Source organism: Desmodus rotundus, chromosome 9, assembly GCF_022682495.2.
Source record: "Desmodus rotundus isolate HL8 chromosome 9, HLdesRot8A.1, whole genome shotgun sequence".
In the NCBI taxonomy this organism is placed as follows: domain Eukaryota; kingdom Metazoa; phylum Chordata; class Mammalia; order Chiroptera; family Phyllostomidae; genus Desmodus; species Desmodus rotundus.
Genome location: NC_071395.1, coordinates 34902752 through 34925410, shown reverse-complemented (window position 1 = coordinate 34925410; position 22659 = coordinate 34902752). Strand labels below are relative to the sequence as shown.

Genomic DNA, 22659 nt, shown 5'->3' with positions numbered 1-22659 from the left:
TAATTTTTACTAATACTCCCGACAGGTACAAAAATAACTGATATTGGATCCAAAAATAAACCACAAAGTGTCGTGTATGTGTAAAACACAAAGTGATATCAGTAGAATGGCGAGTTATAAATCAATTCCTGCTGTCAACTACCAAAATAAAACATTATATCCAAATATCATCACTTCTTTTCATTTTAGAGATTTAAGTTTCTGAAACCTCCACAATTAGAATAGTTGGAATCTCTGTTTTAAGAAGATCCCACTCCACCCCGCTCTGTAATGGATGTACAGACCACAAAGAGCTCATTCTAATAGAGCTAAGCTACGTAATGATATTGTTGCCTTTTTGGACTTAGCTGGTAGTACCAGCAACTGAACAACAATCTGTGTGGTGATCGTCATTTTCTCCTTGCTACCCCTCCCCCAGTGCGTTTTTCACAAAGGAAATAGAGCTGATCTGACTGAAAAATTAGACACCGACTAGACTCACAAAGGAAGCTTGTCAACCTTTGCTTATCTAGAGAACTTAAGAAGTACAAATATCACTAAAAGCCCCCACTCGTTGTTTCCTTGACATGTGGAATACTCCATTCAACTTTGAAGAATTAATTTTAAAAGTATCATTGATAGAGTGGAGTATTTTGGAGAATAGCATTCAGGATGTAGAGGGATTTGAAAATGCTACCACTGAAAGAAGCAATCAAAGAACTGGGCCTATACAGCCTGGACCAGACCAGACTGAAGGAAGACATGATGCCCCTCCTCAGAGGGGAGGAGACTCACCCACCTGGGGTGGCCTGAGGGGAGAGCAGACTTGTTTTAGGTCACTTCAGAGAGTAAACCTCGGTAGGACCTGCTGGACAAAGTTAAAAGAAGAGGGATACCTCTTTAATAAAAAAATGATTAGCACTATGTGAAAAAACAGTCAGCTCCCATCAGTGCAATTATCTAAAGAGAGAATAGAAAAGCATCTAAAGAAGATGTAGAACAAAGGAGAAATCACACTGTAATTACAAATCATACTTGTAATTATACAGGTATGTATAACCTTTTATTTACAACAAGAAAACAACTAAGCATTTAACAAGTCACATTTCAACATGTCCATCAGTGACACTTGTGGACCACCAGTGTCCGTATCAGAGGTAACCCCAGCAACAGTTCGAGCATCACACCCCACACTGCACCCCCAAGAAGACTCCTCCGTGCCAGCAAGCTAAGTTCCTGTCTCCTACAGGCCTGCATTCAGAAAATGCCACCCCCACTACCAACTCTGTTTACTGAAGCCCTACTCGTGTGAGACAAACTCAGATCAAACTCATTCTCCCTCAAGAATCCTTCCACAAGAACCCCAACCAAAAGTGAGTTTTTCTTCCCCAGTTCCTCTAAGTCAAAACGATCTCCACCGCTCAGGTATTACCTATCATTTTGTCACATGATAGAAACTTTCTAGTATATGCGTCATCTGCTCACCTAGACTACAAGCTTCTAAAGGGCAGCGTGTGTCCTTCTGCATTTACCCACACAAGGCCTTTTGCTTGTTCAGTAAATAATTTGTACGCTCTCTAGGTGACCTGGCCCCTGCCTCTGCCTCAACCCCATCTTGCAGCATCTTGCACTATCTCCCTTTCTAAATGGCCCAGTGTACCCAGTTTCCTAGTCGGGGCTGAAATACATGATTTTCTTTCTGCCTTGAAATGTTGGGGCTAACTCCCATTTATTTGACATTTCACAGCGTAATTACTATTTCCCTATCTATATCTATCTAAGTATTTGCTGAATGAATGAATGGTTAAAGCCTATTAATTCTTTTGTTACACAGGGACCAACACAAGGGTGGATTTGACCTTTAAGTCCTACCAGTATCTTTCTTAAACATCCAATATAAATTACATCCCTTATGTTATTCTCAGTCATAGTGTTCCTGGAAGAATAAAAACATTTCCGCCCTGGCTGGTATGGCTCAGTTGATTTGGCATCGTCCACAAATGGAAAGGTCATGGGTTTGATTCCCAGTCAAGGCAAGTGCACAAGAGGCAATCAATTGATGTTTCTCTCTCACATGGAGGTTTCTTTCCCTCTCTTTCTCCCTCCCTTCCCCTCTCTCTAGAATCAATATAAAAATTTTTTTTGTAAGAATAAAACATTTCCACCACCATCTCCACTCTCTAAAACATTCCCCAAACAATAAAGCAAATAATAAACAAAAACAAGTTCCACCTTCAATGAAACTAGGAGATAATCACAAATGAAACTCATGACAGGAAGGCAGACGACCACGCACAGAATGCAAGACAAGATCAGAAATGGTCGGTGGTTGGTATGCCAGAGGGTAAGGGAGCGGGAGGCCTTAAAAAAATGGAAGGACACTAGGGCCAGTACCTCTTATGTAGAGCCCTTGGAGAAACTTTTTGAAAGCAAGAGAAGGGACAGTTCGACACTTCCCTTCTATCGGACTCTCCCACCCACACAAACCACAGCTGGTTGAGAACACAGGGGCATCCAAAGAACGTGGCTATAGGCCCGCAACTGGCATTTTACAATCACAAAACTTGGGAAATATGAAACCCTGGTTTACAAATTCCATAATTTCAAATTACCATATATTGGGATAGCATAATTCAAAGAATATATTCACTATCACCTCAATCTATTATTTTCAAATCACCTGTCTTTTCTCATCTGTCAAACACATGACTAAGTTTTAATTCATTGTCCACTTTCATTTATAAGAAAGTTTAAATGTGGCCAAAGAATTAAATCAACATTGATGCATTTGTGAGGTTTTTTGTAAAACATTTTTCACACCCCACGTTACCGGAGTAACATACTTTCATTTCAATAATTACATGTTAAACAACTTCAAGGCATATACAGAGAAGAGGACAGATTATTGAAACACTCTTAGACTCCAAGCAAAGAAAGCTCTTACAATTTTTTTTCTCTCAGTATTTGTGGTTATCTGAGGTTTCAAATTTTATAAATCTCTGTTTCCCCAGTCTTTTTTATTTAATGCAACTGGGTTTCTTCTTGACTGAACTGGATTTACCGGGAAAAGGTTTTCACCGAACATGAGTTAACTAACTCCCACGCCGTCACCCTTTCTAGATCTGGACCCATACTTGGATGTACAAACCACAGTCACACCCCAGGGTTTGTAGGTGCAATAGAGCCCGCGGCTGTATTTTGTTTGTTGTTTGTGTGTTTGTTTGTTTAGTCCTCAGAGTACTGACCAAAAACAGAAAATCAGAAGATTTCACATTACAATTCTCGTGAAAACTCAGACAATCTGGAAACACTAGGCCTAAATTCCCACATAGCGACACTGCTATCTTCCACATGGCCCGCCAGGCAGGCAGCCGAGTTTTGAATTCCTGCCATTAAGAAAACAGAACAGGGTTTTCTTCATACTCAAGAAATCAGTGACTCACAAATTCATACCAACGAAGAGACTGTTTCCAAATCCAACCCCAAGAATCTCACATGGAGTGCCACCACCATCAAATCAGGACTACACTACGAGAGTCTGCCCACCCAATTAACTAATGCAATCCCCTGTAACACCCCAACACATAATCCTGGCTAATCAAACCCTAAACCAGGAGTCCCACACTCAAATGTCATTTGCAGGAGTAAAGTCCTTAGAATTAGTAGCTATAAATAAAATTAAAGCTAAAGCCCTTGTCTTTACAATAAGCTTCCCAACTTAAGTCTGAATTCTAGATGTAGGAATTTCTTTACCATATGCCTGGTGCACATATATTTGTGAATACTCAATAAAAGTTAGATATCATTATTGTAATTTGGATCCATGATGCAATATTAACTTGGGGTTTAAGTCAACTAGCAGGTTGACAAGAACTTGAAATTTCTAGATCATTACTATAATTAGTCTCCAAATCCACTGCCTAGCAAAGATTTCCTTAGCTTCCTTATGTAGAAACTCAATTTTCAAACATTCTGCAACTAAATATTTCACGACTTACAAGGGTATAAACTGCTCAGTTAGCTAACTGAAGATTGGGGTGTTTATCCCTTTCCTGGGACATGGTTTCATCTTTGAGATGTCTCTCAAACCCATTAACTCTTTCATTCAGCACTATTTACTGAGTATCTACTGTAAGCCAGATGCTAATCTCAGAACCGAAGAAACCAGCCCTATAAGATTTTAAATTCTATTACAATAGAATAAATGAATGCACAAATATGCAATATAATAGTGCTGTGGAAAAAATGAAACAGGGAAGGGGGATACGGAGGGGAGCCGGGGCTGAGGTTTTGAACAGCGTGGGCGGGAGAAGCTTCGCTGGCACAGAGGCCTTAGGGAAGCAAGGCCGTGGGCCACGGGGTTAGGCAGCAGACAGGGCCGCCTCTGTTTCATCTTCCTCTAGGCCTGCCCGCCACACAGCTTCCTAACAGGGCTCTCCCTGCTCCAGTCTCTTCCTGCAACTCTTCACTCACCCAGGATGCATCTACACCACACAGCTGATCAGGTCAGAACTCTGCCTGAAAATGCGATTTTCAACCTTTTTCATCTCGTGGCACACATAAGCTAATTACTAAAATTCTGAAGCACACCAAAAAATATATTTTTCGCCGATCTGACAAAAAAAAATAGGTATAATTTTGATTCATTCACAGCAGACAGCTATTGTTATGTGCGCTATTGTCATTTTTTATCTGACAATCTAAGGGAAAAAAGGTCAGTGCCCTGTCTAAATAGTTAGATACTGCACATTTTAAAATTTCCTGTGGCACAACAGTCGAAAATTGCTGTCCTACAAGATAAAATTCAAACTCCTTAAGCAAGAAAGGTTCTCTATAGTATCACCTCTTCCCACCCCTCCAGAGATAGAGATGGAAAAATCTAAGAGCTGAGGCAGCTGGAATTTGCTGGCAGGAGAAAAGGAAGAAATCCAGAGAAAGAACTCAGGAATCTACACGGGGGCCCCCTCCTGTCTTTGACTGAACACCCAACTGCACGTGCAGAAGGTGAGACTCCAGGGGCCATAAATACTATCTGGGAAAGAACCACTCCTAGACAAGAAGGTGTACAATGAACAATTGCCAGAGCTTACACTGGGACAAGGGTTACAACCAGCCACATTGGAAAGATCTTCTCGAACACTAGGGAGCATTTGGTATAGAGCCCAGAAAAGCCGCAAGTTAAGAGTAGGGCTAAACTCTCACCAATATAGAGGCTGTCCTGGCCCCAACCCAACAAAGCTTAAAAACAAGCCAAGATCCAGCAATACACAAGCAAATTCCCCATGAGGACTTTCCAGTGTCTCACTTCCAACAAAAGGTGGGGCGATAGCTTATTCAATTTGGACAATTCTAACTTGGAATCATGTACATGCACATAGAATTGTAACAACTGAGCACTAAGCATTATATTAAGTACTTTACATTTATCATATCTAACTAGTCACCCTATGAGATAGTATCCTCATTTTAGACTGAGTAAATGAGCACTCAGAATTTAACACAGCCCTGGCCAGTGTGGCTCAGTTCGGAGCACTGTGCCATAATCAGAAGACTGTGGGTTCGTTCCCTGGTCCAGTTGTGTACGATTCCCAGTCTGGGAGCACATGGGAGGCAACCGATTGATGTTTCTCTAACCACTTCTGAGCCCCTTCACAGTTTTTGTGAAGACACTCGTTTTTATTCCCTTGGGTACCTAAAAGTAAACCTGCAGGGTCATATGGTCAGGCCGTATGGTCAGCACATATCTACTTTCACTTTAATATTGCTTTATGGTCCATAGATGTAAAACTGCCTATTTAAAAGTCAGGTCAACCTTTTTTGGATCAAGGTCAATATATACACATTTATTTTAGTAATTACTAACATCCACACTGGATGACTCAGCACATGTTATGCCAGCACACGTAACTGCACTGAGTCTAACTATTAAAGCATCTATAATCGGTTCACAGCACGGATTTGACCTGACTTGGGTTTTTTGTTGGTTGTGTGCTTCTCCCCCTGCCTTCATATAAAGTAGGAAGCGCGAGAAAGTGGGCTATAAACTAGGAAAGCCAGGTGGTAAGTGTATGTAGTGGCACACAGCTGAAGCTATAGGGCTTCATCTTCAGGTGCTTAGTTGAAATGTTCTTTGGGGGAAGGTTGCCTCTTCTCCAGCTCTTGTCCATCCTAGGGTAACTCCCCCCAAGAAACTTGGTCTTAAACCGAGAAGGCTAAAGAGAGAATATTTAATTCCTCATTTTCCCTGTTTCCATGTGGGAAAACTCTTAAGTAACACTCCTGATGTCTCTAAGCCAGCCCTTCACTCTGTCCCCCGCACCGCCCCCCAGGAAAGGAAGGAGGATTATCAAATTAGTGGTGTTAAAGGGAAGGAGCTGCTACGCGGGCTCTGCTCCCCCATACCACATGGGAGGCCTGCAGTTGTCCCGCCTGCCTGGCTAAAACTGTAAGTGAGGGGTATAGTATCAGGAAGCCCACTCGGCCAACAGCCCTAAAGCCCCCACAGCTCTATCAGTAACTGAGGTGAAATGGGATATAGGAGAAAACAGTGGGAAAGAGACTGGGCTCTGGAATCTAACTGCTGATTTTGAATCCCGGCCCCACCACCTACTGTGACCTTGGGCAACTAACCTCTCCATGCTCCAGTTTCCTGTGTCTGCAAAATGTAGCCAATAGGAGAACCCAGTTCCTAGGACTGCTATGAAGATTAGAACAGTGCCTGGCACATCAAAACCTGCACGTGTTAGTGTTTTAATTTTTGATTTGTGTTATTTCCTCTCTCTATCTTACTGATCCCATGACTACCAGTTCAGCATTGGGGTGGCGAATAAAGGGAGTGTTGTGTATGGGCTTCCTAAAACCCCAATAGAAAGAAGCTCTTTCAAACATAAGACGAGATGAATGCCTTTAACTATGGTGATAAGGTGAAGCAAATGTCTTATTTTACTCTGTGGTCAACTAGTGTGGAGAAAATTCCAGAATAAGGGCTGGTCCAGAGGAAACAAGGCACTAGGTGACCGGTTTAAAAATCTCCCTAGTCAGATCCCACCAATTGGAAATTCATATGCAATTGTATGGCTTTTCCCAGGGTGGAGGGTTGTTAGGAACCCCCAGCCCAATGGTTCATTATGCTTTGCTGTATTAATTGGATTTGTCATTCACTAATTATAAATGTTAAAGGTTGGCAGCTTTTCCTAATACCACCTCTGCTATCCCTCTTTTGTATTTTTTCCTCCCATCCTTCTTTTATGGGTATCAAATGATTCCCCCTTGAACTTCTTAAACCTATTTCCTATCTGAAACACCCATTGGTCTTGGGACATTATAAGCACAATTACACTGTGCTTACTGGATGGGATAAGAGAATTTACAGCAATTAAGGATGAAAACACAAGGTTCCCAGAACTCCTTGAATGTGTCCTCGTAACATGCATTAACTGTTTGTTATAACGTTGTATCAGCTGCTTACAGGTGCTCCTTGCAGCCAGCTGCCTCCACACCAGCTCCTTCATCCTGATATCTCAGCACCTAAATTTAGCTGAGTGCCTGCCAAATTGTAGGCATTCAATGAATGTTTATTGAAATGAGAGACTAGGAGTTAGGTTAACCATGGCTACATCCTGTCTAAAGTAAAATTTTCCCTTATAAGCCTCTCCTCAAATCTCCAGACACCACTTTTTCTATGTATATCTTTGTCAACATCTTGTCCTTCCCATATTGTTACACATTAGACTCTAAACTACCAGTTTCCTTAAGAAACCATGATATAAAAACTAAAAAGAGCCAGAAAACGTAAATTATTCCTCACTGAATTCCAGATAACAGTTACACAGGAGCAGATCTAGAGAGCAACCACAAGACAGAAGGCTCTGAGATGGAGATCTCTGGAGGCAATTAATACAATGGTATAGGTAAGAATTTGAGTTTTAGAATATACTAAAGACAGAATAAAAAATAAACAAAACAGCAGGAAAGATAAAAGCTATCCAAGTGAGTCATGGTCCAAATACAAAGCAAACAAAACTGTGGTACAGTCTGATGCAACTGACGGAACTTATGAGACTTCATTTCAACTTTATGCTATTATTACACACTCCATCAAACAGCCTATGGGTTGTGATAATGAACCCAGAGAAGGACAAGCAATTCTAAACACTTCATGGTTTAACACTGAGACAGAGAGATGGATGGATGGATGGATGGATGGATGGATGGATGGATGGATGGGCGGGCAAGCAGGCAGATGGATGGGTATACAGATGGATACACATATAGAGACATATAATATCAACTTAGGAAAAAGTACTTGGGTTGTGAAAGGGAACAGAAACTGGGGGTCTCATCTTGGTAAAACAAGGAGTGAAGGGGTAATGTTTAAAACTGATTTAGTAAGAAATACAGGTTTCAAAATGTTATATAAAAACATCACAGAAATGACCAACAGAAGAACAGAAATAATATTTAAAAAAGTAGGAAAAGAGATAAAAAGCTTGTACACAAAAGCTAAAATCTTCAGGGAGTCAATGAGTATATGTCTAAGAGTAATAAAGGAAGGTGTGCACACATTATGGAGACTAACTGTCAAATTCTTTTGCGCATCTACCCACAAACAACCTTGTAACTACTCGTACATTTTTAAGTTGCCATATAAATTTTTCAAAAAGTGAGTTTAAATAACTGAAAAGATATAATTTCTGAAAGTGTGTTTTAAAATAAACTTTTAAAATTATACCCATCAGTGTCCAAATGCCATAAATGTTTGCAAATTTGGGTAATGATATTTTATTATAGATATTATCAACCATTTTTTAAATTAAAAAAACTCTTGTTTTATAGTGAGTAATTTTACATTTTCACTTCCCCCCATGAACTCATATTTCAATTCTACCTTCCACAAAGTATTTTATCCTAATGTAAACAAAGACCTTTGTTAACTACCCCATCATTCTTTGCAAAATACCCATATAAATAAAAAATTTTAGTTTCTCTGGTTACTTTTCTTCTGCACTGAGCTAGCAATACTATTAATAGTATGTGATTGACCAGAACAAAACAAATATATTTCAAATTAAAAAATTTTTTATTTATTATTTTAGAGAGAGACAGTGAGACAGAGAGAAACATCAATTTATTGTTCCATTTATTGATGCACTCATTGGTTGATTCTTGTATGTGCCCTGAGCAGGGACTGAACCTGCAACCTTGGCACTTTGGCACAATGCTCCATCCAACTGAACCACTCTGCCAGGACTATTTGACATTTTGGTAAACATAAAAAGTAAAAACTATTAGAAAAGCATCTTGTAATGAAATGAATCCATGGGATGACTATGACTTACAACTAAAATGAAAGAGCAATGAGCACAAATTCTGGTCTTTTTTTTTTACATAAGTAAAGCACTAAAAACCATGCTCAAACATCATAGGGGATGAAACCCGAAGCGTGTTGTAGCAGCAGCACTCAAATCTTTGCACTCCCGCCATGGCGCATGCCCCTCCCAAAACACACAATGATCTAACACCGATTATTATTTTTAATGACCTACACGCTAATGAATCAGGCCTCCTGAAAGCAAAGAATTGAAAACTACCGGACTTACAAGAGAAGCTGTTACCCAAGTCACAGTGTACTCATTTGCTCAGTTTCTTGGATACATGAAAAAGACTTTATCATAAATTATCAAGTTAATTAGTGGAACTTTGCCTCACCTCTGAAATTCAGAAAGGGTTGAGAAAAATCACATCTGTGTTATACCTTTGACAAAATAGTATTATGTGACAAACTGATTTCATCTTATAATGTGTTTTAAATATATTTTCACCCAAATGTTAAAGCTGCATATTTAGCTGACTCTAGCTATGTAAAAGTCTGCTCTATAATCTACCTAGAATATGGCTTTATTATCAAATCTTCATCTTACGTCTCTTATCAAACCTTGATGATCTTATTATCAAAATAATCAGGTAAATCAAAAATAATTTTCTGTAAAATAACCTGACCTTATTTTTAAATATAAACAAAAGTTTAACATTCATTTGAAAGAGAACTATTTTATGGAATACATTTTGTAAGAGATTACTGAAAAATAATGAGATTTAAATTATACACATCTAGTAATTTAAAATGAATAAAGGACAAGACAGAACAATATGCTGTTTCTCATTAATTTGTAACAATAAAGCTAATGTGTAACTAAGCTATTTACACATGGAGTATGAGAAACACAGGGTATTCTTTGGATTAACGTGTGTAAGAACTCTGGTATACTGAGTTTTTAAAAATAATTAAGAATGATAAAGAAGTTCACTGATTTTTTTAAACATTAAGATGAGATGTTTCCTATGCATTTAATGAAAGACAAGCATAAATTAAACTGTAAATCACTCAGCAGTTGGCATAAAATGTTAATTATTTTATAGCTTGAAATAAGATGAGAACTCTCATTGAAATACTTCATGGTATGATTTAATAAAAATAGGTTTTAACTACCTTAAGGAATCCTGATTAAATAGGTGCATCAAAAACCTGAATGAAATGGCATAAAAATTTATCTGTGCATTTAGCCAATGCATCCTAAAAGAATAATTCCAGTTTTCCAGCTTAGAGTATTCAGAATAGAAAAAAAATTGCTTCTATTGTCTAGCCTGAAAATCTACAATTTGATAACTTCAATTAACAACGAAACTTAAACACAATGTACTTACTAAGAAACCACAGTTTAAATCAGACCATTAGTCTGTCAACAAGAAGATGAAACATGAAAATACGAAAGAGAATGCAGAGAACACATCTAAGTGACTATGGGGGGTGGAATTTTACCATTTGGTCTTGACTGACCTGAAAATCCTCATTGCTTTATGGCCAGGGGTGTCCAACCTGCGGCCCGTAAGCCGCATGCAGCCTGGGATGGATGGCTGTGAATGCGGCCCAACAGAAAGTCGTAAATTTACTTAAAACACTATGGGATTTTTTGGTGATTATGTGTTGCAATGTATTTCATGTGTGACCCAAGACAACTCTTTTTCTTCCAGTGTGGCACAGAGACGCCACAAGGTTAGACACCCCTGTCAGACTATAAATAAAACAATACTTTTAAAAATATATATATTATTTATTTATTTTTAGAGAGAGGAAGGGAGGGAGATAGAAAGGGAGAGACACATCAATATGCCAGAGATACATTATCAGTTGCCTCTTTTATGCCCCCAACTGGGGACCTGGCCCACAACCCAGGCACGTGTCCTGACTGGGAATTGAACCAGCAACCTTTCGGTTTGCTGGCCGGCACTCAATCCACTGAGCCACACCAGCCAGGTCACAACAACACTTGTGACCAGAGATACCAGGGAGTTTGAGATAAAGAGGCACCTCTCCCAGGCCTGTGAAAGTGATGAAAAAGCTAGCATTGTGTGGATGAGCGCGCAGGTAAAGGACATCTATGCACCTTTCCTATCATTCACCCATAGGCTCCTAAGAAATGTCTGTCAGATCAGTAATGCCCCAAGCTGAATTGGGACTCAGCCAATAAAAAGCTTTTGTCCAGAAACCAACTGACTTAGCCCTCTGTAAATGCAGAATGTGGACTAGGTATGTTTTATAAACTGATTAGCTCCAGTCAAACATCAGACCCTGGTCATTTATCTGGCAGGCAATCAGGTACATTCACATTTTTTGAGCCCTCTTGAATCTGAGAACTCACTATACCGCCCGAAACCTCTTCTCCTGCGCCTCAGAAGTCGGGACCTACTGAGGTGTTTGCTGTATTTCGTATCAAAGATGAATCAATCCTGCTCCAGATCCTGAACGCATTGACCTACAACTTTCCCTCCCATTTCTCTGAAGTTTTCTCAAACTGGTTGCTAGAAAACGAGCCAGATTTTGAATGTTTGTTTTGCTGTGACAAGCTCTAAACTCTCTTCTACAACTGTAAGCTTAGTCACCACACAATGTAACATTTGGAAACCTTTCCACTGGTGTTCCGATCTGGACAAGTGGCTAGTGGGGTGCTTGCTGTAAACACTGACTGGTGTTACAATAAAATCCTGCTCATAAGAACACTCTTCCATCAGGGAGGGATATTTTAACACAGGAATTGACCCAGCCACGTACATACTTAGAACTGGCTGGTAAAAATGTCTACTCAGAAACACTGGACTTTCATATCCTAGTTGTGGCTGTTGTCTAACTTGAAAACATAAACGTGCAGATTTCCAAGCTGGAAAATTCTTTTCACTGTTCTTAATGCTCAGTGTTCAGGCCTCTTTCACCACCTCTTGCCGGTATCATTTTAACAGTCTCTGACCTGATTTTCCTATCTCCAGTCACGCTCCCGCCTCATCTATCCTCCACGGTGTCATCGGTGTAATCTTGTATTGCATTGTTCTGAGCCCAGTGGAGCCAGACAAGGCCTAGTTTTGACTCCGTGCGAGATACTTAATCTCTCCCTGACTGTTTCTCCATCTGTAAAATGCAAATAATTATAGGACTGTGGTGAGGATTAAACAACTTAACATGCGTAACGTGCTTATAACTGTGACTACATAATTATGTCACTCACATGAGGAAGAACCTTCTAGGCCTTGCCCTCCTGCATGCGTGGCCCCATCCTGTCCTTCCACCTTCCACCCCCACCATCATGCTATTCTCTGTAACTGAAATGCCTTTATTTCTGAATCAGACAGAACACAGCACTAATCTTATATTTTTCTGTGATCTCTTTTCCAACCTTAAAGAATTACAGTAATTACAACTTTCATTCTTTCTCCCCATTTTTTCTAACAGCCACAGAACCTCTCTGCATTCATGTGTCTAGATCCTCTTATTATACTGCCCTTATTTTAGAGAAGATGCTTCTGTCTTTAGTGTAAAATACTTCAGCATAATCCCATGATACTTCATAGCTTTCTCCTATGGAATTCTTTGTACACTGTATTCTTTATGTATATAATCTCATGATCCCTACCAAATTATACCAAAAAAAAAAAAAGGAAAAATAGTGATAAATGCCAGTGTTAGTTTTAATCAACATGCTGGGGATAATTAGTTAACACCTGATATCCTAATCACAAATATACACTCCAGAGTTGAGTAGGCAGCATATGAAAGATGTAATCAATCGTGCACATTCTAGCCCTGGCCAGTAGGGTTCAGTTGGTTGGGGATCATCCCACAAACCAAAAGGTCACAGGTTCAATTCCTGGTCAGGGCACTTGCCTAGGTTGCAGGTTTGGTCCCCAGTTGGGATGCCTACAAAAAGCAACCAATTGATGTTTCTCTCTCAACATTGATGTTCCTCTTCCTCTCTTTCTCCCTCCCTCCCCTCTCTCTTAAAAAAAAAAACAAAACAATAAACATGTCTCAGGTGAGGTTAAAAAAAAAGCACACTCTAGAGTGGGGACTCTTAGCCTACACAGAATGAATGGGCTTCTATGAAGATGGATGGGGAAAAAGTTACATTTTTACTTTTCGCTAACTTCTGAAATTTAGTGATTACCCTCAATTACAAATGTAGGTAATGGAAACAGTATTAGCAGTGACTGCCACCAATAAAAATCACAGCTACCTTCATGCCAACTGTTGCAAATATCTTGCAATTCCATGCATCACAACTTTGAAATTAAAGCAATTATTCCCACCACCAGATCTTGTTACTTAATAGAGTAATGAAGAAGAACACATTATGTACCGCATGTATTTTAAAACATCTCTGATAACTATATTTCACATATGTGTTTTCCTTTGTAATCCTTTGTACTTTACGCTTTTGAAAGATTATTCTGAGAGGGGTCCATAGACTTTATCACAGTGCCAAAGGCGTTCATGGCAAAAACACATTAAGAATTTTTTAAAAACAGGTTTTTATGTGCCTCCAGGTATCTTTTTTTCCTGATCAACACTAGAGGGTCTGTTAACCAGCACAAGGAATGTCAGGAACAGTTTTTCACTAGTAAAATGCACAGTGTTAAAACTACCTAGAAACATCACAAACCATAAAAAACGAACTAGAAATGCAATATACGGGTTCCTCCACTCTTGGGAGAACAGAGTGTAAGACTCTCACAAACCTAGCATCCTGTGCCATCGGTATTAATGTTCTTGGCCTAGGACTCCGTCTAGACCTGAAGTCAGATTCTGCCATGTAATTCTAACCAGAGGCTGTCAAATCCCCCTGCATTTGTCTCAAAGGGAACTTTCTAGTAAGGTGATTGTCTGAGAGCTGTGACTTCATTGAGCTTGTAGGAACAGGATGTATGACCAATGTTGTGTCTGCCTGTTAATAAACATGATAGAACTCATCCGAATTCCAGGTCACACAGCCCCTGGTAGCGTGGCCATGGAGAGAAGTACTGTAAGCTCTCAGCTAGCTCTGATCATAGGAGCTGTCTACTATCTAATTAGAAAGGGCCAAAATGGCTTGGATCAGTTTATAATACCCCGCTGGACTAAGAAGGTCCACGAGGCCCGGGATCAAATATCCTCTCGTTCCTCATTGTTTTCTTAGGATCAACACCATCCTGACACGCAGAAGACAACGGTGTTGAACGAATTCATGAATGTAATGTGCATGGCTGTATACAGGTTTTCCTAACTCCAGAATGTAAGTTCCTTAAAAAAAGAGGATGTCATAGCTATCGCTCCCTTACCAGGCACCTTGCCAGCATTACCCATATGACTTATCAGTCAGTACCTGTTGAATGCTATAGTTTTGCTCTAATCTGAACTAACCAAATATATTTTTTCAAATGTTTAAAGGTCAAGAAGACACTCCGGTAAAATCTCAGAAGGCAGTGAGAAGCAGCGAGCACACCTGGCTTTGAAGAGAGAAGCTCAGGTAGACCTGAATTCAAATCCCAGCTCCGCCACTTACTCATCCCCTTCTTAAAATTTTGAGATAATCATAGTGCCTACATCTTTTGATGTAATTTTGTTATACTTGTAGGTAAAACCCTTGAAAAGGATCCAGCACACTATAAGCAATAATAATGCCTATAAATATAATGCTTTTTATCTTCAACGAGAAGGTCCAAAAACTAAATTCCCTGTTCACTTTTAGTGAACTAATTCCCTGGGGCTATGTGACCAGAGTTATTTCCAAGAAGTCTGTACTGTCTCTGCATTACTTACGCCTTCTAAGCATTCAAAGACCTTGACCACTGAGTTCCTTTTACGAAGATAATAATAGCTCTTTGCTCAGAACAAGGAAACCAACTCTGGGCAATATTATGTAAATTGATGCTCTTCAGACGAAACCCAAGATCCCATAAATAAACACCTTGTAGCTGTTACCTGGAAGGTTGAGAAACTACATTCAGAACTACAGCTTGTCACCTACCACTACTGACAACTAAAAAAAGCCAAAGGGCACGATGTGTTGGTAGGAACGTGATATGACAGTTTCCTACATGTCTCACCCAGCCCATACATACTTACCGAGCACCTATCTAGCATGCACCCGTGTTGTTCGGAAAAATTATTACTTAAAATATGACATATTTCAATGAATAAAATGTTTATAAAGAAAGTTGGCCAGAATAAATAAATCAAGAATAACAGCAGCTACAGTTTTCCAAGTACCTACCATGTGCCAGGCATTTTACATAAATCATTTATGCTCACAGCAATCTTAACAGGATCCGCATTTTGGAGTTACCACCGTGATTGTACAGAAAAGGAAACTGAAGCTCACGAGGTGAGGTCAACTCCCAAAGTCGCACAGCTGGTCAACAGCAGACCCAGAACTCAAACCCTCATCTGAGTCATACTTCTCTGACGCCCTTCAACCCACCTTGCGTTTTCCTCTCCTTACCAGCAATGATGACGGTTAAACTTCACTAACAGTACCTTAATCCTAGGTCCTTTCTAATGCTTCTGAGGTTACTAAATTTAAAAATTAATCCATTCCATGAAGAACAGACCTACCCTTTTCCTAGTTTGTAAGCTCAGGTGTTTATTAGTAGTACCAGGTCAGGCCAAAATATATCAGATCAACTGACAGTTTAATATACAAGCAAGAGAACCCATTTCTGTACAAACCAAAGGCATACAAACAGGATATTCTTAGCACGGATTCCTCAGAAATCGAAGCCTCAAGCCTTATCACGTAGCACAGCCCCAGGGAACAGGGGCAAGGGGAGTGAGGCATGGGGTGTGAGATCACGGCCGTGTAAAGTTGGTCAGGGTCCAGTCTGCGCTGGCAGCGGCCAGGGTTGAAAAGTGATCAAAGGCTCTGGGGACAGTGAGGCCAAGAGGATCTGCGGTGGCACATGAGAGGTGTCTGATACGGGGACAGAGATGAAATCAGAGTCCGCAGACTTCAGTGAGGCTCCTGGAAATGGCAAGGCCCAAAGTCTTAGTTCAGTGCCAAGATGTGACTCAATCTTACCCAGTCCGTCCCAGTATCTGCCTTGTAAGCGCCCTTCCTGATGAGACAGAAAATGGTGACCACTGGTCCAGTCCGCGTAAATCTAACTTTCGGAGAAAGGGTTTTCACACAACAGGATCTTCCTGGACTACTTGTGTAACTTAGTGACAATGACTAATGTGCAAAGTGCTGAATGTGTATAAAATGCCCCGTCCCGCCCATCACGCTGCAGCTTCCAACCCCAAAGAGCACAGCACCTGCGAGGGCGGTGACGACTGAACGAGTGGCACCCAAAAATTGTGCTCGCGCACGGGGTTTCTGCTGTGGCAACACTTAATGGGAATAAAGTTGAGTAAGGATGTTTATTTGCTACATATGACCAAAACATCAAGTCACACAATTTTCTACACAGAAGAATATGTAAACCAAACAAAATAATAACATTCAATAACAAGAACAGTAGCTACTATGAACAGATTTTTAGGATGGTTTTCATATTGTAAGGTAAAATTTATTTTTTAAAACCTTGGTAATTTTGGAAATGTTTACACCATCTAAAAAATTAAGAGAAAAAGGTTTATCTTAATAGAGAATTAAATGTACATGTATTATTGCATAAAATTGCTATAAAAAATCCCAGTTTTCAAAATAAAGAACTTTAACCAAAACTTCTTATGCATTACAAATTCAACTTCCAAGAAATCTGTAAATCCAGCTACATAAAAACTAACAGATGTCCTGAAATTTGAATTACTATAATTCCAAGTAAAGATAAAAATAAAACTAGTCTTTCCATCCTTCTCTCCCTCAGAGTAACTACATTTTGCTGATCTCTGAATATTTGTAAATTTTTGTTAAATTGCTGTAAACTTTGACATACAAATTTACAATCAAATAATCCCATCTTGTTGTCAGTAAGCAGAATTTTGAGTTGTCAAAGAGTGTTTCCTTTTTTCAGATCAATTGTACTATGTACTTTCTAGCCTTTGCGTCCTCTTCAATAAACTGGCCGACACAGGAACTTCCCATAACCCAGTCTATAAGAACTTCTTGGGAGTCTCCACCCAGACAGCTCCGTCTGGAAAAGTACAGCAGAGCCCACAAGAGCTATCAGAACTGGCCCTCCTTAGGCACTGGAAACTGTGGAGCAAAGTCCCCCCAATAACCAGTACAACAGTTAAACAACTAACCCTGTATTCTCCAAGTATGCTCCCGCAGGGCTTTTAGAGCCTGCCCCAGTCCTACACCCTGAAGGAGATTTTATTAGGGGTGTGCTAAGGACTGTCCACTCTCCTCTTAGGGTAACAGGACCACATACACGATGTTTGTCAATCTGAAAGTCCTGCTTGAAACAAATGAACAAACAAGAAAAACAAATAAACAAAAACTCACAGATATAAACAACAGTATGGTGGTTACCCGAGGGAAAGGGGGTGGGGGCTAGTGAAGGGTAAAGGGGGTCACATATATATGGTGACAGAATCACATTTACTTTGGGTGGTGGGCACACATATTTAGATGATGTGTCATAGAATTATATACTTGAAACCTATATAATCTTATTAACTGATGGCACCCCAATAAATTTAATAACAAATAAAATGAAAGTATTACTTGAGCACCTGAGTGCCTAACCCTATGCTAGATACAAACACATACAGATAGCCTATAACTGTAAATTCTTTGGGATCCTCACTATCCTAATAAAGATAGTAATTTGAGATGATTCAATTCCCAACCCAAAGGGATCTAAAAAAGCAGTTGGAGAGGTAAGACAGGTATTTGCAACCAGAAGAAAAAGATTGGTGTGTCCTATCTTTTGTGTCCAAAACTATACGAACTGTCCTACTTGGACAGCTGCCCAAGGGAACTGGCCCTGGAATTCCTCTGCCCTGGTTGCTCCTGTGGGCAATTTCTCTCCATCCTGTCTGCCTATCTTCCGATCTCACCATAGCAAAAGCAAGAGAACTGCTCTTCTCTACTCACATCTTCCTTTAACTGTTCGATTCCTCCAGTGATACAAAATGAGGACAGAGTTAAGTCAAAGTGGAAACAGGAAGGAAAAAAGATTCCCTCTGTGCTCCTCTGCTGGGGACAAGTGGGGGTGACGGAAGGATGGGCGGAAAGAAGGGGGAGGAGAAACCAGGAATCTGTGGCCGAGGCCTTCTCTTCCAGGTTGTCTGCCTCTCACAGGGAAGGCCAGGATTATTTCTTCCCCCTCTAGTCTCCAAGAAACCCCAGTTTTCTCCTCCACACCCTTCCCTTACCCCTTCCCTTACCCCTCTAACATCTGAATCTCATTTGAAAGCCCCACCAAACCCCAAATCACACCAAAATTCCATTTTAGTTCTTCCAATCCTCTTGCCACTGTTTTCCCAACAAACAGGCTCTGCCAAGATCAAGAGAACAATCAGAAAGGCTTGGAACCAGGGACTTCCTGACTCCACACCCCAAAAGGTACTGAATAGAAGGCCACATTTCTTAGCATCATTCTAAGTTGGAACCCTGAATTCATACAATTTTTGCTTAACATGTCTTAGTTAAGTAGCGCTGTCTCCTTCAGAGTCCAGGCTAGCCCATTATCTTTTAGGGTCAGAGATTCTCAAACTCTTTGGAGAAGACGCACTCATACAGCAACCATAAGCAGTCAAAAGACATTTACTAAGCACTTCCTACTTGCAAGGCGCGGCAAGAGACGTAACGAATAAGAAGTGGTCCAGGCTTTCAGGCAGCCAGTCTAAAAAGTGAGGAGGCTCAAACCATACAGAAAAAGGCTAAACAGTGCCAGCATTAGAAAACAGGGTGAGACTAACACAAAGAGGTCACCCAGGCAGGGATATTCCTTAATTAATAGAAGTAATACATGCTCTAAATTCAAAAGACAGGAAATAGGAAATAGGAGCAGGCTTGAAGGAAGATCTATCTGGTATTTTCGGTTCCCAAAACCAGTTTGAAGGCTAGGCTGTAATCTAAACATAAGGCAATTATGGTCCTAAGGTAATGACAGAGAGAATGAAAAGTAATGTTGGGATAAAACTGTTCACAAGAAAAATCAGCAAGATATGGCGTCTGACTAAATAAGAATAATACACCCTCTATAACAAATTCACTTATTAATCCATCTACAGAACAAATGACCCAGTTTCTTCAACAACCAAGGAACCAACCAATCAAGACATATAATCCAATCGCGATGTGTACATCATGTTTGGATGCTATTCAAAACAAACTTTGGGGAAAAAACTTTACAAGACAATTGGACACATGAACCTTGACTGACAGTTTGATGCACCTACATAATTATTGTCAATTTTTTAGGTATAATAATGGCATTGTGGTTATGTTAAAACTTGTAAAATATATATTAACATATTTGTAGGTAAAATGGGATTTACCTCAAAATAATATGGGAAAAGAGCTGGACATTTGGATAGGATAGTGTTCCCCACGGGTTACTGGATTAAGGGGCTGAGTGACAAGCACACAGGAGTTCATTTTACCATTCTGTCTATTCAGGCATATATTTTAAGTTCTCCATAACAAAAGTTTTTAAAATTAAATGGCAAATCCAGCTTTTACCTACTAGATGACCTTTATGTAAAATCTGTATCAGTTTTCCTAAAGTAGAACAAAGGGATTATTGAATTGTTTCATAGTCAAGGTCAAAACATGAAGATAAACATTTATTATTACTCATTACCCATATAAGAAATTTTTATTTAATTATAATTATATATAAATTTGATGTGATAAAAGTGGAGCAAATGTGAAATTTACCATCATACAAGATACTTCCTGACGAACTAAACTTTTTCAGAATTTATTTTTAAATTATAGTTGACATAAATGTTGTATTAGTTTCAGGTGTATAACATAGTGATTAGACATTTCTGCAACTTATGAAGCAATCACCCCAATAAGTCTAGTACCCGTGCGGCACCAGGTATGAAATATCACTCAGTCTATTCCCTGTGATCTATTTACATCCCCATGACTACATTTATAGCTGGTAACTTATGCTTAATTCCTTTCACCTTTTTGCCCCGTCTTGCTCATCCCCCCTCAAGTGGCCATCGGTTGTTCTCTGTATCAATGAATAACCAATTCAACTGGGCTCCAGACCCTAAATTACTAATTTGTAAAGAAATTTTTCATTTTAGCTAAATATCACTCATAATAAAATGGACAATGCTCAAAATTAAACTATAGAATCACTTCAAAGCTGCATCTGTAAAAACCTAATCTTACAAAGTCCACAAGAGAATAATTGCACTTTTCTTTCTAGTTTTCAGTTTTATTTTTTGCTTCATTTTTTTACTTTACCAATATGTTTATAGATACTGTGTGCTATAAATAATTTAGCCACAACTAAATAGAACTAAGGATTAATAAAGATTATCCTATCTCTTAGCTTGATACTCGGCCAAGAACTGTTGTTTAACTGTTGGGCGGATGGTAAAGGTCCCTAAGGTATCGTGATACCGCAACGTGCGGGGTTGGATTGGTTTCTCAGATCATATTTCCCCATGGAGCACTACTACCTTCCTTCCTTTTTAAAACGGAAGTCCACATTCTGACACAATATTTGGTTTTTATCAGCAACAACTCCACTAGTGATTGAGACAAAGAGCCCTAAAAAACAAAAAACAAAAAAACCCTACTGCCAAACAAGGACAAATTTTAAGACCTCAATACTGGGACTTGGTAGTTTCACCCAAACGTTATTTGTAATTAAACATCTTATCTAGTATATCATATACTATCTGATAATTTTATGCTGAATCTAGAATTCTGGGGGAATTCAAAGCATTTAATTCCTATTAGCTATAACCTGCTTAACCTGGTAACTAACCATACACACATAACCCTGATCCTCATTACACCAAATGCCAACATCCAAGTTGAATTTCCGGCAGTGGCAGAGACTCTCTCTTCCTGTATTAAGAAAGTTTATTCTTTCTCATTGCTATACCAATGACAGAATAAATGAGATATTTATATATTCAATGACAATGCTAAGTTATCATAAATTCTTCTATAACAGTCTCATTTTCATTCAGACAGGTTTACTAAACAGTTATTAAACATTCATATTAACAACTTACTAGCCTTTGCTGGTAAATCTTCAAAAAATCTGAATTTACTGCTATTCAATTCTCTGTCACCATTAACTATGCAATGGTATGAACCCAACCATATATATTTTATTCCTTTTTGGCTAGTAAGAGTCTCCTGATTCATTCTCACAGCTATAGTCAGAAGTGGTAAGTGACCTGTACACTCAGTGGTCATAGCGCCTTTTAGCAGAGCAATCATTGAAAAGTTCTGAGCACACAGACCAACACTCTCCCCGCTTTACTCGGACGTGATCAGGACGGACAGGCTTCCCCAGGAAGAACCTCTTTATGAAATTAAAACATACCACATACCCTTCTCCAGAGGAGTAAATTCTATTTGGGCGGAATTATTGGCCTCACTCAAGTCATTTCACAGCAAAGAGAACAAACAGGTCTATTGTACATGCCATAATTATATTTTGCATGACTTCCTTCAATTAAAATCTTTACTTAAATTAGCATCCTATAGCAGTACAGAAATTTTAAATGTCATTATCTAATATGACACAATGATGACTTCCACTAACAAATTAGTCTGAAAAAGGTATTTTTTTTCTTTTGCTGTTGGTAGATAAGTAGGTCTTGAATTTATTTTGCAAATAAGACCTGTCTATCTACCTTTTCGTTTAGAAGGCTAAAAGCAGATTTCACATATTTCAAAGCAATTATTGGCATAAGGCCTTCCCCTCAGTAGCATTACTCAGTACATTTGCAAGAAAAATGTATATGCATGGGTCAACCTCACTTAATCCTGCACATACTTGAAATATATACTATATTAGGTGTGTGTGTGTGTGTGTGTGTACTCTGAACCTCCAAAGAAGAACTGGGTATACTTTGATCATATTAAGCATTCACTAAATACATAATAATCTTGACTATAATGATGTCTAGTAAACAATCAGAAGGAATAAAAATATTTTTAATGGCTTTACTAACTAGTGCTAGTTGAGATCAACATCTCAGACATTCTTCTGACTAGACTGGCAGTGACAGCCTTCACATTATCAATTAATCACTAGGTTAAACATGACCAAATGGGAAGGAAAGGAAAAAAACATATTACTATAAAACATGAAAATCTCTTGCATAATTATGCCATCTACGGCTTATTCTGCCCATGGGGGAGAAACTCTCTAATGCGTACTAAAGAACAGACCACTTCACAAAATACTAAAGAAATTAGCGTTCAGGTTCATTAA

The 22659-nt window shown here is 39.3% G+C and overlaps 1 protein-coding gene and 1 non-coding gene across 2 annotated transcripts in view; both read right to left on the bottom strand.

Moving 5' to 3' along the window:
• Positions 1-22659, bottom strand: part of KIF13B (kinesin family member 13B) — a 165063-nt gene that overhangs the window by 116672 nt on the left and 25732 nt on the right. The gene's annotated exons all lie outside the window — the stretch shown is intronic.
• Positions 22017-22143, bottom strand: LOC112312741 (small Cajal body-specific RNA 15). Its single transcript, XR_002975628.2, has one exon. It is a non-coding gene; the product is annotated as a small Cajal body-specific RNA 15 (non-coding RNA).